This window comes from Bos grunniens, chromosome 9 (assembly GCF_055505025.1).
Source record: "Bos grunniens cultivar Pamir isolate PY7600 chromosome 9, Bosgru_T2T1.0, whole genome shotgun sequence".
In the NCBI taxonomy this organism is placed as follows: Eukaryota; Metazoa; Chordata; class Mammalia; order Artiodactyla; family Bovidae; genus Bos; species Bos grunniens.
Genome location: NC_141173.1, coordinates 4,657,482 through 4,670,645, shown reverse-complemented (window position 1 = coordinate 4,670,645; position 13,164 = coordinate 4,657,482). Strand labels below are relative to the sequence as shown.

General features: G+C 37.7%; 1 pseudogene; it reads right to left on the bottom strand.

Moving 5' to 3' along the window:
- Positions 1-126: 126 nt before the first annotated feature.
- Positions 127-591, bottom strand: LOC147365544 (serine/arginine-rich splicing factor 3 pseudogene; annotated as a pseudogene).
- Between the last annotated feature and the right edge of the window lie 12,573 nt (positions 592-13,164).

The window sequence follows — 13,164 nt, the reverse complement described above, 5'->3', positions numbered from 1 at the left end:
GAAGTCTCAAAAAGCAAACAAACAAACAAACAAACATGAATTTTCATTACATATTTCTGTCAGATGAATTTATTCCCTGTACACCACTCCTCTTGCAAACTGGTCTTCTATTACCTTTCATTTGACCTACTGAGACCTAGAGAAAGATTGGGAGTGCTTGTGATTTCTCTCCCAGGGCAGTGATCTCTCTCTTTTCCTATCTCTAGAAAGGGACCTGCTCCAGCTGTGGGAGGAGCTTCTCCAACTTGGATATCTGCGTCGACGTGGGGGACTCCTCCAATAACCATCTCAAGAGTGATGACCCCAAGAAGGAGTTGGGCAACGATTTTGACTTCTCTTTTCACCATTTGACAATTCCACTCTTAACTTGGCAGCCACCTAGGATTCTTCCATCTAGCTCTTGGACAGCATCAGCTGCATTTCGGGGATCTTCAAATGCAACAAAAGCAAACCTGGGAGGTTTCTAGCAAAGCACACACTTCAGAGTGGTCCATAATAGCCAAAATCTCATTCTAATTATGTCTTGTTACCATTGTTTCCAAGATTATCTACATAAACTTTACAGTCCAAAGGACAGGAATCATGATGCATTTTGAAATCTTGGGTTAGAAATGTGGAGGTTCAAATCCATAAAACCTTAGGTCTTCCTGGTCCTCTCCCTCCTCAAACTCCCAGATGCTCTCGCATACCTGGCATCCACAAAATGGAGGACCCCATAGGTTTTGAGTTGTCATCCCTTCATTGTCATTTATTCCTAGGCATATTTTACTTTTCTTAATGATCTGTTGGTTATTCATAATCATGTTGTTTAGTCTCCATGTGCTTGTGTTTTTGTTTTTCTTAATAGTTTTTAATTCTTATAGTTGTTATCTAATCTTGCAGTGCTGTGTTCAGAAAATATTTTTAAAATGATTTCAGTTTTTTATAAAATTACTGAGGCTTGAATTGTGGGCCCAAGATGTAATCTATCCTAGAAAATGTTTCATGTGCAGTTGAGAAACAATAATCAAGAATCATCCCTCAAAAGAAAGCCAAGGGCCAAATAACTTCACAGGCAAATTCTACCAAAATTTTAGAAAAGAGCTAACATCTATCATGCTCAAACTCTTCTAGAAAATTGCCTAAGAAAGAAGGAAAGTTTCCAAACTCATCTATGAGGCCACCATCACCCTACCAAAACTAGTCAAAGATGCCACAAAAAAAAAGAAAATTATAGGCCAATAACACTGATGAATTCAGATGCAAAAGTACTCAACAAAATTTTAGCAAACTGAATCCAACAATACATTAAAAATATCATGAATCAAGATCAAGTGGTATTTATCTCAGGGATGCAAAAATTCTTCAATACACACAAATCAATCAGTGTGATACACCATACTGACTAGTTGAAAGATAAAAATAACATAATCATTTCAATAAATGCAGAGAATTTTGTCTTTGACAAAATTCAATACACAATTACGACAAAAACTCTCCAGAAAGTAGGCATAGAAGGAACATAACTCTACAGAATAGAGACCACATGTATGACATATATGTCAAACCCACAAGGCCATATATGACAAACCCACAACAAATATTATCCTCAATGGAGGACAGAAGGCATAGAAGGAACATAACTCTACAGAATAGAGACCACAACAACAAATAGAGATCCACAAAAACAAGTAGAGACCCACAACAAATATTATCCTCAATGGCGAAAAACTGAAAGTGTTACCTCTACAATTAGGAATAAGACAAGGGTGTCCACTTTTGCCACTATAGTTCAACATAGTTTTGGAAATCCTAGCCAAAGCAGTCAGAGAAGAAAAAGAAATAAAAGGAATCCTAATTGGAAAGAAAAGTTAGAACTCTCACTGTTGAGAGATGACATGATTCTCTATATAGAAAACCATAAAGATGGCATAAAAAAATAGTAGAACTAATCAGTTAATATAGTAAAGTCACAGGATGGAAAATTAGTACACATAAATCCTTTGCATTCCTATGCAATAACAAAAATCAATAAGAGAAATTAAGGAAGCAATCCCATTCATCATTGTAACAAAAACAATAAAATACTTAGGAATGAGGAAAATATTTACCTAAAGAAACAAAAAGTCTGTTTGCAGAAAAAGCATAAGACATTAATGAAAGAAATCGAAGATGACACAAAAAGACGGAAAGATATGGCATGTTACTACAGTGAAAATGATTATATTTCCCAAAGCATTTTTATATATTCAATGTAATCCATATTGAACCACCAATGGTATTTTTCATAGAGGTAAAACAAATAATTCCATAATTTGAATGGAAATAGAAAAGACCCTAAAAACAACTACCAGCTGTGGATGTGACTGGTAATGGAAGCAAAGTCCAAAGTTGTAAACAACAATATTGCTTAGGAACCTGGAATGTTAGGTCCATTAATCAAGGCACATTTGAAGGGGTCAAACAGGAGATAGCAAGAGTGAGCATCAACATCATAGGAATCAGCAAACTAAAATGGACTGAGATGGGTGAATTTAACTCAGATGACCATTATATCTACTACTGTGGACAATAATCCATGGAGTAACCATCATAGTCAACAAAAGAGTCCAAAATGCAGTACTTGAAAGCAATCTCAAAAACGACAGAATGATCTGTTTGTGTCAAAGTCAAACCATTCAATATCATGGTAATCCAAGTCTATGCACAGACCAGTAATACTGAAGAAGCTGAAGTTGAACAGTTCCATGAACATATAAGACCTTTTAGAACTAACACACCAAAAATATGTCCTTTTCATTATAGAGGACTGGAATGCAAAAGTAGGCAGTCAAGAAACACCTGGAGTACCAGGCAAAACTGGCCCTGGAAAACAGAATGAAACAGGGCAAAGGCTAACAGAATTTTGCCAAGAGAACACACTGGTCATAGCAAACACCCTCTTCCAACAACACAAGAGAAGACTCTACAAAAGGACATCAACACATGGTCAGCACCAAAATCAGATTAATTATATTCTTTGCAGCCAAAGGTGGAAAAGGTCTATACAGTCAGCAAAAACAATACTGGGAGCTGACTATGGCTAAGATCATGAACTCCTTACTGCCAAATTCAGACTTAAATTGAAAAAGTAGGGAAAACCACTAGACCATTCAGATATGACCTAAATCAAATTACTTATGATTATATAGTTGAAGGGAGAAATAGATTTAAGGGACTAGATCTGATAGACAGAGTGCCTGATGAACTTTGGAAGGACGTTCAAGACATTGTACAGGAGAAAGGCACCAAGAACATCGCAAAAGCAAAACGGCTGTCTGGGGAGGCCTTACAAATAGCTGTGAAAAGAAGAGACATGAAAAGAAAAGGATAAAAGGAATGATATACCCATTTAAATACAGAGTTCCAAAGAAGAGCAAGGAAAGAAAAGAAAGCCTTCCTCAGTGATCAGTGCAAAGAAATAGAGGAAAACAATAGAATGGGAAACACTAGAGATCTCTTCAAGAAAATTAGAGATACCAAGGGAACAACGTCTAGTCAAGGCTATGGTTTTTCCAGTAGTCATGTATGGATGTGAGAGTTGGACTGTGAAGAAACCTGAGCGACGAAGAATTGATGCTTTTGAACTTAAGTGTTGGAGAAGACTCTTGGGTGTCCCTTGGACTGCAAGGAGATCCAACCAGTCCATTCTAAAGGAAATCACTCCTGGGTGTTCTTTGGAAGGAATAATGCTAAAACTGAAACTCCATTACTTTGGCCACCTGATGCAAAGAGTAGACTCATTGGAAAAGACCCTGATGCTGGGAGGGATTGGGGGCAGGAGGAGAAGGGGACGACAGAGAATGAGATGGCTGGATGGCATCACCAACTCAATGGATGTGAGTCTGAGTGAACTCTGGGAGTTGGTGATGGACAGGGAGACCTGGCGTCCTGCAATTCACGGGGTCGCAAAGAGTCGGACAGGACTGAGCGACTGAACTGAACTGAAGGAAAATTTCATGCAAAAATGGGCTCAATAAAGGACAGAAATAGTATGGACCTAACAGTAGCAGAAGATATTAAGAAGAGGTGATAATAATACAAAGAAGAACTGTACAAAAAAGATCTTCATGACCCAGATGATCATGATGACGTGATGACTCACCTAGAGCCAGACATCCTGGAATGTGAAGGTAAGGGAGCCTTAGGAAGCAGCACTATGAACAAAGTTAGTGGAAGTGATGGAATTCCAGTTGAGCTATTTCAAATCCTAAAAGGTGATGCTGTGAAAATGGTGAACAAAATATGAAAGCAAATTTGGAAAACTCAGCAGTGGCCACGGGACTGGAAAAGGTCAGTTTTTATTCCAATCCCAAAGAAAGGCAACACCAAAGAATGCTCAAATTACTGCACAATTGCACTCATCTCACACACTAGTAAAGTTATGCTCAAAATTATCCAAGCCAGGCTTCAACAATATGTGAACTGTGAACTTCCAGATGCTCAAGTTGATTTTAGAAAAGGCAGAGGAACCAGAGATCAAATTACCAAAGCAAGAGACTTCCAGAAAAAAAAAAAAAAAAACATCTATTTCTGCTTTAATGATTATGGCAAAACCTTTTTCTGGATCACAACAAATTGTGGAAAATTCTTCAAGAAATGGGAATACCAGACCATCTGATCTGCCTCTTGAAAAATCTATATGCAGATCAAGACCAACAGTTAGAACTGGACATGGAACAACAGATTGGCTCCAAGTAGGAAAAAGAGTACATCAAGGCTATATATTTTCACCCTGCTTATTTAACTTTTATGTGGAGTACATCATGAGAAACGCTGGGTTGGATAAAGCACAAGCTACAATAAAGATTGCCGGGGGAAATGTCAATTAACTCAGATATGCAGATGACACCAACCTTATGGCAGAAAGGGAAGAAGAGCTAAAGAGCCTCTTGATGAAAGTGAAAGAGGAGAGTGAAAAAGTTGGCTTAAAGCTCAACATTCAGAAAATTAAGATCATGGCATCCAGGCCCATCACTCCATGGCAAATAGATGGGGAAACAGTGGAAACAGTGACAGAGTTTATTCTTTTAGGCTCCAAAATCACTTCAGATGATGACTGCAGCTATGAGATTAAAAGACATTTATTCCTTGGAAGAAAAGCTATGACCAACCTAGACAGCATATTAAAAACAGAGACACTACTTTGCCAATATATGTTCATCTAGTCAAGGCTATGGTTTTTCCAGTAGTCATATATGGATATGAAAGTTGGACTATAAAGAAAGCTGAGTGCTGAAGAATTGCTGTTTTTGAACTGTGGTGTTGGAGAAGACTCTTGAGAGCCCCTTGGAATGCAAGGAGATCCAACCAGTCCATCCTAAAGGAGATCAGTCCTGGGTGTTCATTGAAAGGACTGATGTTGAGGCTGAAACTCCAACACTTTAGCTGCCTGATGCAAAGTGCTGACTCATTTGAAAAGACCCCAATGCTGGGAAAGGTTGAAGGTGGGAGGAGAAGGGGATGACAGAGGATGAGATGGTTGGATGGCATCACCGACTCAATGGACATGAGTTTGAGTAAACTCTTGGATTTCATGATGGACAGGGAGGTCTGGTGTGCTGTAGTACATGGGGTCACAAAGAGTCAGACAGGACTGAGCAACTTAACTGAACTACTGAACTTAAAAAAGACCCTGAATAGTCAAAGAAATGTTGAGAAAGAAGAATAGGGCTGGAAGAATCAACCTTCCTGGCTTCAGAATATACCACAAAGCTCCAGCAATCAAGACAGTATGTAACTGGTGCACACACACACACACACACAAAGAATAAAAAGAAATATAGATCAATGGAACAAGATAGAAAGTCCAAAAATGTACTCATACACATATAAGCATCCAGAGATAAACTCATGCTCCTATGGGCACCTTATCTTTGACAAAGGAGGCAAATATATATAATGGAGAAGAGACAATCTCTTCAATTAATGGCTGTGGGAAAACTTTCAGCTACGTGTAAAGGAATATAATTTGGACTCTTTCTAACACCATAAAAAAAAAAAAAAAAGACTGAATAGATTAAAGACCTCCATGTAAGACTATAAACTATAAAGCTCTTAGAGGAAAACATAGGTAGGACACTCTATGACATAAATCACAGCTAGGTCTTCTATGACCCATTTCCTACAGTAATGGAAATAAAAGCAAAAATAAACAAACCATATCTAACTAAACTTAAAAAAAACTTTTGCACAATGAAAGAAAGTACAAACTAAATGAAAAGACAACCCTCAGAATGGGAGAAAATATTAGCAAATGAAACAAATGACAAATAATTAATCTCCAAATATATACAAATAATTTATTCAACTCAATAGTAGAAAAACAAACAACCTAATAAAAAAGCAGGCAGAAGACCCAAACAGATATTTCTCCAGAGAAGGCATACAGATGACTAATAAGCACCATGACAAGATGCTGAACATCATTTATTATCAGAGAAATGCAAATCAAAACCACAATGAAGTATCATATCACACTGATCAGGATGGCTATCATCAAAAAGTCTGTAGAAAATAAATGCTGGAGAGGGTGTGGAGAAAATGGAGCCCTCTTGCACCATTGGTAGGAATAAAAATGATACAACCACTATGGAGAACAGTATGGAGATTCCTTTAAAAACTAGGAATAAAAGTACCATATGAAACCAGAACTGAAAGATACATGTATCCAAATGTTCATTGCAGCACTATTTACAGCAGGTAGCACATGGAAGTAACCTAGATGTCCATCAACAGATGAATGGATAAAGAAGTTGTGGTACATATATACAATGGAATATTACTCAGCTATAAAAAGAAACACATTTGGGTCAGTTCTAATGAGGTGGATGAACCTAGAGCTTATTATACAGAGTGAAGTAAGTCAGAAAGACACAGTCAAATAAAATTAATGCATAAGCATGGAATCTGGAAAGATAGTACTGATATTGCAGGACAGCAAAGGAGACACAGACACAAAGAACATACTTTTGGAAATAGTGGGGGAAGGAGAAGATGGGATGATTTCAGAGAATAGCATTTAAACATATACATTACTATATGTAAAATAGATAGCCAGTGGAAATTTGTTGTATGATGCAGGGAACCCAAATCTGGTGCTCAATGACAACCTAAAGGGGATGGGATGGAGTAGGAGTTGGGAGAGAGGTTCAGGAGGGAGGGGATATACATAAATATATATGTATATCTATGGCTACTTCATGTTGATGTGTGGCTGAAACCATGACAATATTGTAAAGTAATTATCTTCTAATTAAAAAAAAAGATCTGCCAACTATAAGTCAGCTATTTTCCATAGAGATCTCTACAAAGATGGAAATATTCTCAGTCCAATGTATGACTACATGTAGCTGCTGAACACTTGAAATGTTACTAGAATGACATATGAACTGAATTTTAAATTTTATTTAATATTAATTTAAATTTTAATAGCTACATGTGACTAGTTATAACTATCAGACAGCAAAGATAGAGAATCAAAACAGGAACATGTTTTATAATTAGCATTTTTAAATCCCATGGAAGTTGTTTTTTTGGTAATGAATGAATAAATGAACCAAATGTGCATTCTTGTGTGAAATGTTTATGACTTCAGCCCAATCTCCTGCTGGACTCTTACTGTTCCTGACTGATAATAATTGGGACACAGAAATCACAGAATTTAATCAGATAAAAGTAATATAAAAATTACAAATTATAATTAAAAAACAACCATAAGATATAAGGAAGTCTACACGGAAATACAAACTTAGAAGAGATTCAGGGGAGAAGATTCGGTTTTACCCACATGATAGCAAACATTATGATTTATACAGTCAGGTTGGAGCTTGTCTAATATTGCCAACATGCAGCAGTTCAAGCTCTAGAATAAGGGTTGGGCATTAGGCCATCAGCAACCAGTAATGTGTGAGAGGGAGAGGCCCAGTGTCAGTGACAGGAGACCATTAGAGCATGCAGTCTGGTGGAGTCTTGGTGTAGGAGCCCAGGCAGGTAGCTGTGTGAAGACCATGAAAGGTCCCAGTTTTCTTTTCTAGAGATTGCAGGAAAGTTGTCACCAGTCCAAGTCTTCAGAGGTGCAGAGGACCTACATTATGCATTTTCAACATTCTTTCTCTGTTTGCCATGTTTCCATATTTATTAATCCTATTTCTTAAAAAGGAAGCCAGAAAAAAAAAAAAAAAAAAACTAGGGATCTTTATTAGCTGCAACTGAAGCTAGTCGGGTCATCAGTTCAGTTCAGTTCAGTCGCTCAGTCGTGTCCGACTTTTCGCCACCCCATGAATCGCAGCACGGCAGGCCTCCCTGTCCATCACCAACTCCTGGAGTTCACTCAAACTCACCTCCACCAAGTCAGTGATGCCATCCAGCCATCTTATCCTCTTCCGTCCCCTTTTCCTCCTGACCCCAATCCCTTACAGCATCAGAGTCTTTTCCAATGAGTCAACTCTTCGCATCAGGTGACCAAAGTACTGGAGCTTCAGCTTTAGCATCATTCCCTCCAAAGAACACCCAGGGCTGATCTCCTTCAGAACGGACTGGTTGGATCTCCTGGCAGTCCAAGGGACCCTCAGGAGTCTTCTCCAACACCACAGTTCAAAACCATCAATTCTTCGGTGCTCAGCTTTCTTCACAGTCCAACTTTCACATTCATACATGACTACAGGAAAAAAACCCATAGCCTTAACTAGGCGGACCTTTGTTGGCAAAGTAATGTCTCCACTTTTGAATATGCTATCTAGGTTGGTCATAACTTTTCTTCCAAAGAGTAAGTGTCTTTTAATTTCATGGCTGCAGTCACCATCTGCAGTGATTTTGGAGCCCAAAAATATAAAGTCTGACACTGTTTCCACTGTTTCCCCATCTATTTCCCATGAAGTGATGGGACCAGATGCCATGATCTTCGTTTTCTGAATGTTGAGCTTTAAGCCAACTTTTTCACTCTCCACTTTCACTTTCATCAAAAGGCTTTTTAGTTCCTCTTTACTTTCTGCCATAAGGGTGGTGTCATCTGCATATCTGAAGTTATTGACATTTCTCCCAGCAATCTTGATTCCAGCTTGTGCTTCTTCCAGTCCAGCGTTTCTCATGATGTACTCTGCATAGAAGTTAAATAAGCAGGGTGACAATATACAGCCTTGATGTACAGTTGGGTCATGTAAGCTATATAATTTCTATATCAATCACTTGCTCAAATTGTAAATTAGGAGGACCCAACTAGGAAGGAAATGTCTTCTGGATTCAATGTGACTGGTGTTTGTAGCAAAAGATTTTCAAATCTAAGGTTATTAATGGTGAAAAAGCCAAGTTTCAGGGACAGAGGAGGCATTTTCGTTAGCATAATTAGTAAATCCAAGTTCAGACAATAGGACATGTGTAGCAATTTGAGAATTTTTTGGCCAATGCTATAGAATTACATTTTTAGACTTTTTCTGGTAGCTTAGTCTTGATCTTGGCTTTTCAGCTCTAAACATATCTATCCTTGATATCCTTTACATTTTTTTTTTTACCTGCTTAGTCAGCAAGAGTTAATTTCTTCTGTATGCAACTAAAAACCCTAATTAAGATAGAAATTTGTTCTAAAATGGACTGTCAACCAAAAAACTTGACAGAAACTGAAATATTCTAAAATTGGTTATGTGGCCTAGTTGAGGATGACAGATGTGAAATCTTCAAAATTAATAATAGACAAAACTCTTGCCAACTCATAGCCTATGGTGGGGAAATAGATAAATTTACTGTTGTTACCAAAAAAGTAATGCCTAAATCTTTTGCAAAACAATGAACATTTGACACAGAACAAAATGAATAGCAAGAGGTATTCAAGGATTTTGAGGTCAGCTTGATTTTTTCTGAGTGTCCTGAGCATGAAAGGAAAATAATAATAATAATAATAAACAACCAATAAACAATCCAGCAACAACAAAAATCCCTAATTTCTCTGACAAAGGCAAAGAAAGATTTTTAAAAATCTACAGGTATGTTTTACAAACCACACATGCAATGACAGTGATAGAAAAGATAATTATCAAACTAGAATATGACTTTATTGTTTTCAGCTCTTAAATTACCATAGGGTCTTGATTGAGCTCATTTTCCCACAAGGTATAGCCAGCTTTCACTCCATTCACCACACTGTAATGGAAAGTCTCCAGATATACACCTACAATACATTCCCAGCACATCTTAGAATTTCCTATCAAATGAGCTAGGAGAGGTTGCTCAGTTATAAAAGATGAAAACAGGGAAGAGTTGTGGAAATGGTTTCAAGGATCCTAACCAAGAATATAGAAAAAAAAATTAGAATAGCTGAGTTTCTCTATAATGTTCAGTTATTAGAAATTCTGGATTGCCTCTGCAAACTTTTACATTATTGCTTTTGATCATTAATATATCCTAAGAATATTAAAGAGTAGTATATTATCTACTCTCAACAGATGTTTTTGAATAAAAGTTCTTGTGGCTCAGCTGGTAAAAATTTACCTGCAATGTGGGAGACCTGGGTTTAATCCCAGAGTTGGGAAGATCCACTGGAGAAGGGAAGAGCTACCCACTTGAGTATTCTGGCCTGGAGAATTCCATATACTGTGTAATTCATGGGGTCACAAAGAGTTGGACATGACTGAGTGAATTTCACTTTCACTAATTCTAGAAGATACAAAGTAGATGTGGTTATAGACCCTACAAAATAGTTGCAATGGGTACCATGGTGTCACACTCTCAAAAATTTAGATGAGCAAAAAAGTCATTTTAAGTGCTATTTGAAAAAAAAAATGACTGATGCCCTTTCTGTGCATCACAAAATTATTTTAAAATTGTATGGCAAAACCAATACAATATTGTAAAGTAAAAATAAATAAATAAAAAGTTACTACTAAAAAAAAAAAGAAAAGTGAAACTAAAAAAAAAAAAAAAAGTATGGAGAGGCACCAAAGTTGTATTTTTTGAAGAGTTTGAATCCTAAGAATTATGAAGAAAGTAATTTGGAGGCAGTTGCATCATATGTCCTAGCTTATCCACACCAAACTACATCCCTCAAGACTTGCCAGAAATATTCATTTCTTCAAGGTGTTGGAAATCATTCATAAGAGGAGTATAATCATCAGAGAAAATGCCAATTCCTATTATCCATAAGCGGAAGAGACAGAGTAGCTGTTACTTCAGTAAAACTATTTTTCTTTTAAGTAACTAATAGAAGTCACTATTTATCTTTAAAGTAACTAATAGAAGCAAAAGATAAGAAAAGCATTGTTCTTCGGTTGAATGAACTTTGATATCCTAATAAAAGATGAAGGTGATAATCATTCCTTCAGGGACCTGGAGGGATCCTTAATGGCGGCTAATAAATATTGAGATTTCTCAGACAAAAAGAAATAATGTCTACCAAATTCATACTTGATTTATAAAACTGGAAAAAAAAATGTCTAGCTGAACAGAGATCTAAATAAGTTATGATGACAGAGCTGATCCCCTTTCATTGACAGAGAGCCCCTGGAATAAAAGAGAATTTGGAACACTTATTTGATAGCATCACAACTGTATCACTGATCCTGTTCCCAGCATAAGTTGTCTCACTGTATCTCACTGTCTGTACTGTTTACCGAACCCAGGGTAGGCAAGGCATGAGCTAAGAGGCTGGGAGAAGACTGGAGGAGCCATAGGAACTACAGTCATGTTTGTTTATTCCTGGCAAGAGCCATAACATAACCCAATACAACACAACCTCTCTCCTGGCTGGCTTAGTGGCCATAACAATATTATCTCCTGGCTGACCCAGAAGCCATAGCTGTAGAAATGCTATATCCTCTCTTCTCCTGTCTGACCCAATGGATATAGCCAAGATGCAGCAGTACTGCTGCTGCTCTCTAGGTGGAGCTCACATATGTGTACCACACACAAACCATGACCCCATGACCAAGCAAGTAACTCATGACAGCATATGTGTGTGCTATAAGTGATCTCAGCTTTCACACAAACATTTTTTTTTTTTTTTTTAATGTGGGACTAGAGAAAGAGGCCACAGAGCCAAGAGAGCCCAATCATGCCATCTTGGCTAATTTGTGTTCTCCCCACAACAAACAAGCAGCACAACTCTGCTCTTTACTTCCTGCCTGGAACACAGGTCTTGTGTTCAGGTGTCCAATGTATTGCATGATGGTCTTAAGACTGTGAAGAGGAAAACCATCTACAAAAGGTGATGACACCAGAGGCTGGTGGGATCCTGAAGTCTTGATACCACTGTTAACTGTAGTTGTCCAAAGCACAGATCCCAGCACAGGGATGCCTGTACTCAAGACCAAACCCCAGTGCTAACTAGTTGTATGAAGTTAAGCAAGATAATAACATTCTTTTTGTTTGTGTATTTTCATTGACAAAATGGAGATAATGTTAGTAAGTATTTGGTTGGTACCAATAATTAACATGTAAAGAAATTTTAAAATAATACCTGATAAATAGCAAGAGTTATGTGAATGGCTTGTTTTCATGATAATAACACTGGACTTTAAAACTCTGAATTTTTTATTGCCTGAGATTCATGATCAATTCTTTTTTAAATAATTTGAGATAGGTTTTCTGTTACTACAGATTAAATTCAATCCTGAATAACATAATAATATGAGAAATACTACAGTAATTACCAAAGAAGAAGAGAGCTATACATGTACATTATATGTGCAAAGATATATTATTCAGTTCAGTTCAGTCGCTCAGTCGTGTCCAAAATTTTGCGACCCCATGAACTGCAGGACACCAGGCTTCCCTGTCCATCACCAGCTCCCAGAGTTCACTCATGTCCATCTGGTCGGTGATGCCATCCAGCCATCTCATCCTCTGTCGTCCCCTTCTCCTCCTGCCCACAGTCCCTCCCCGCATCACAGTCTTTTCCAATGAGTCAACTCTTCGCATCAGGTGGCCAAAGTACTGGAGTTTCAGCTTCAGCATCATTCCTTCCAAAGAACACCCAGGAGTGATCTCCTTTAGAATGGACTGGTTGGATCTCTTTGCAGTCCAAGGGACTCTCAAGAGTCTTCTCCAACACCACAGTTCAAAAGCATCAATTCTTCAGCGCTCAGCTTTCTTCACAGTTCAACTCTCACATCCATACATGACCACTGGAAAAACTATAGCCTTGACTAGATGGACCTT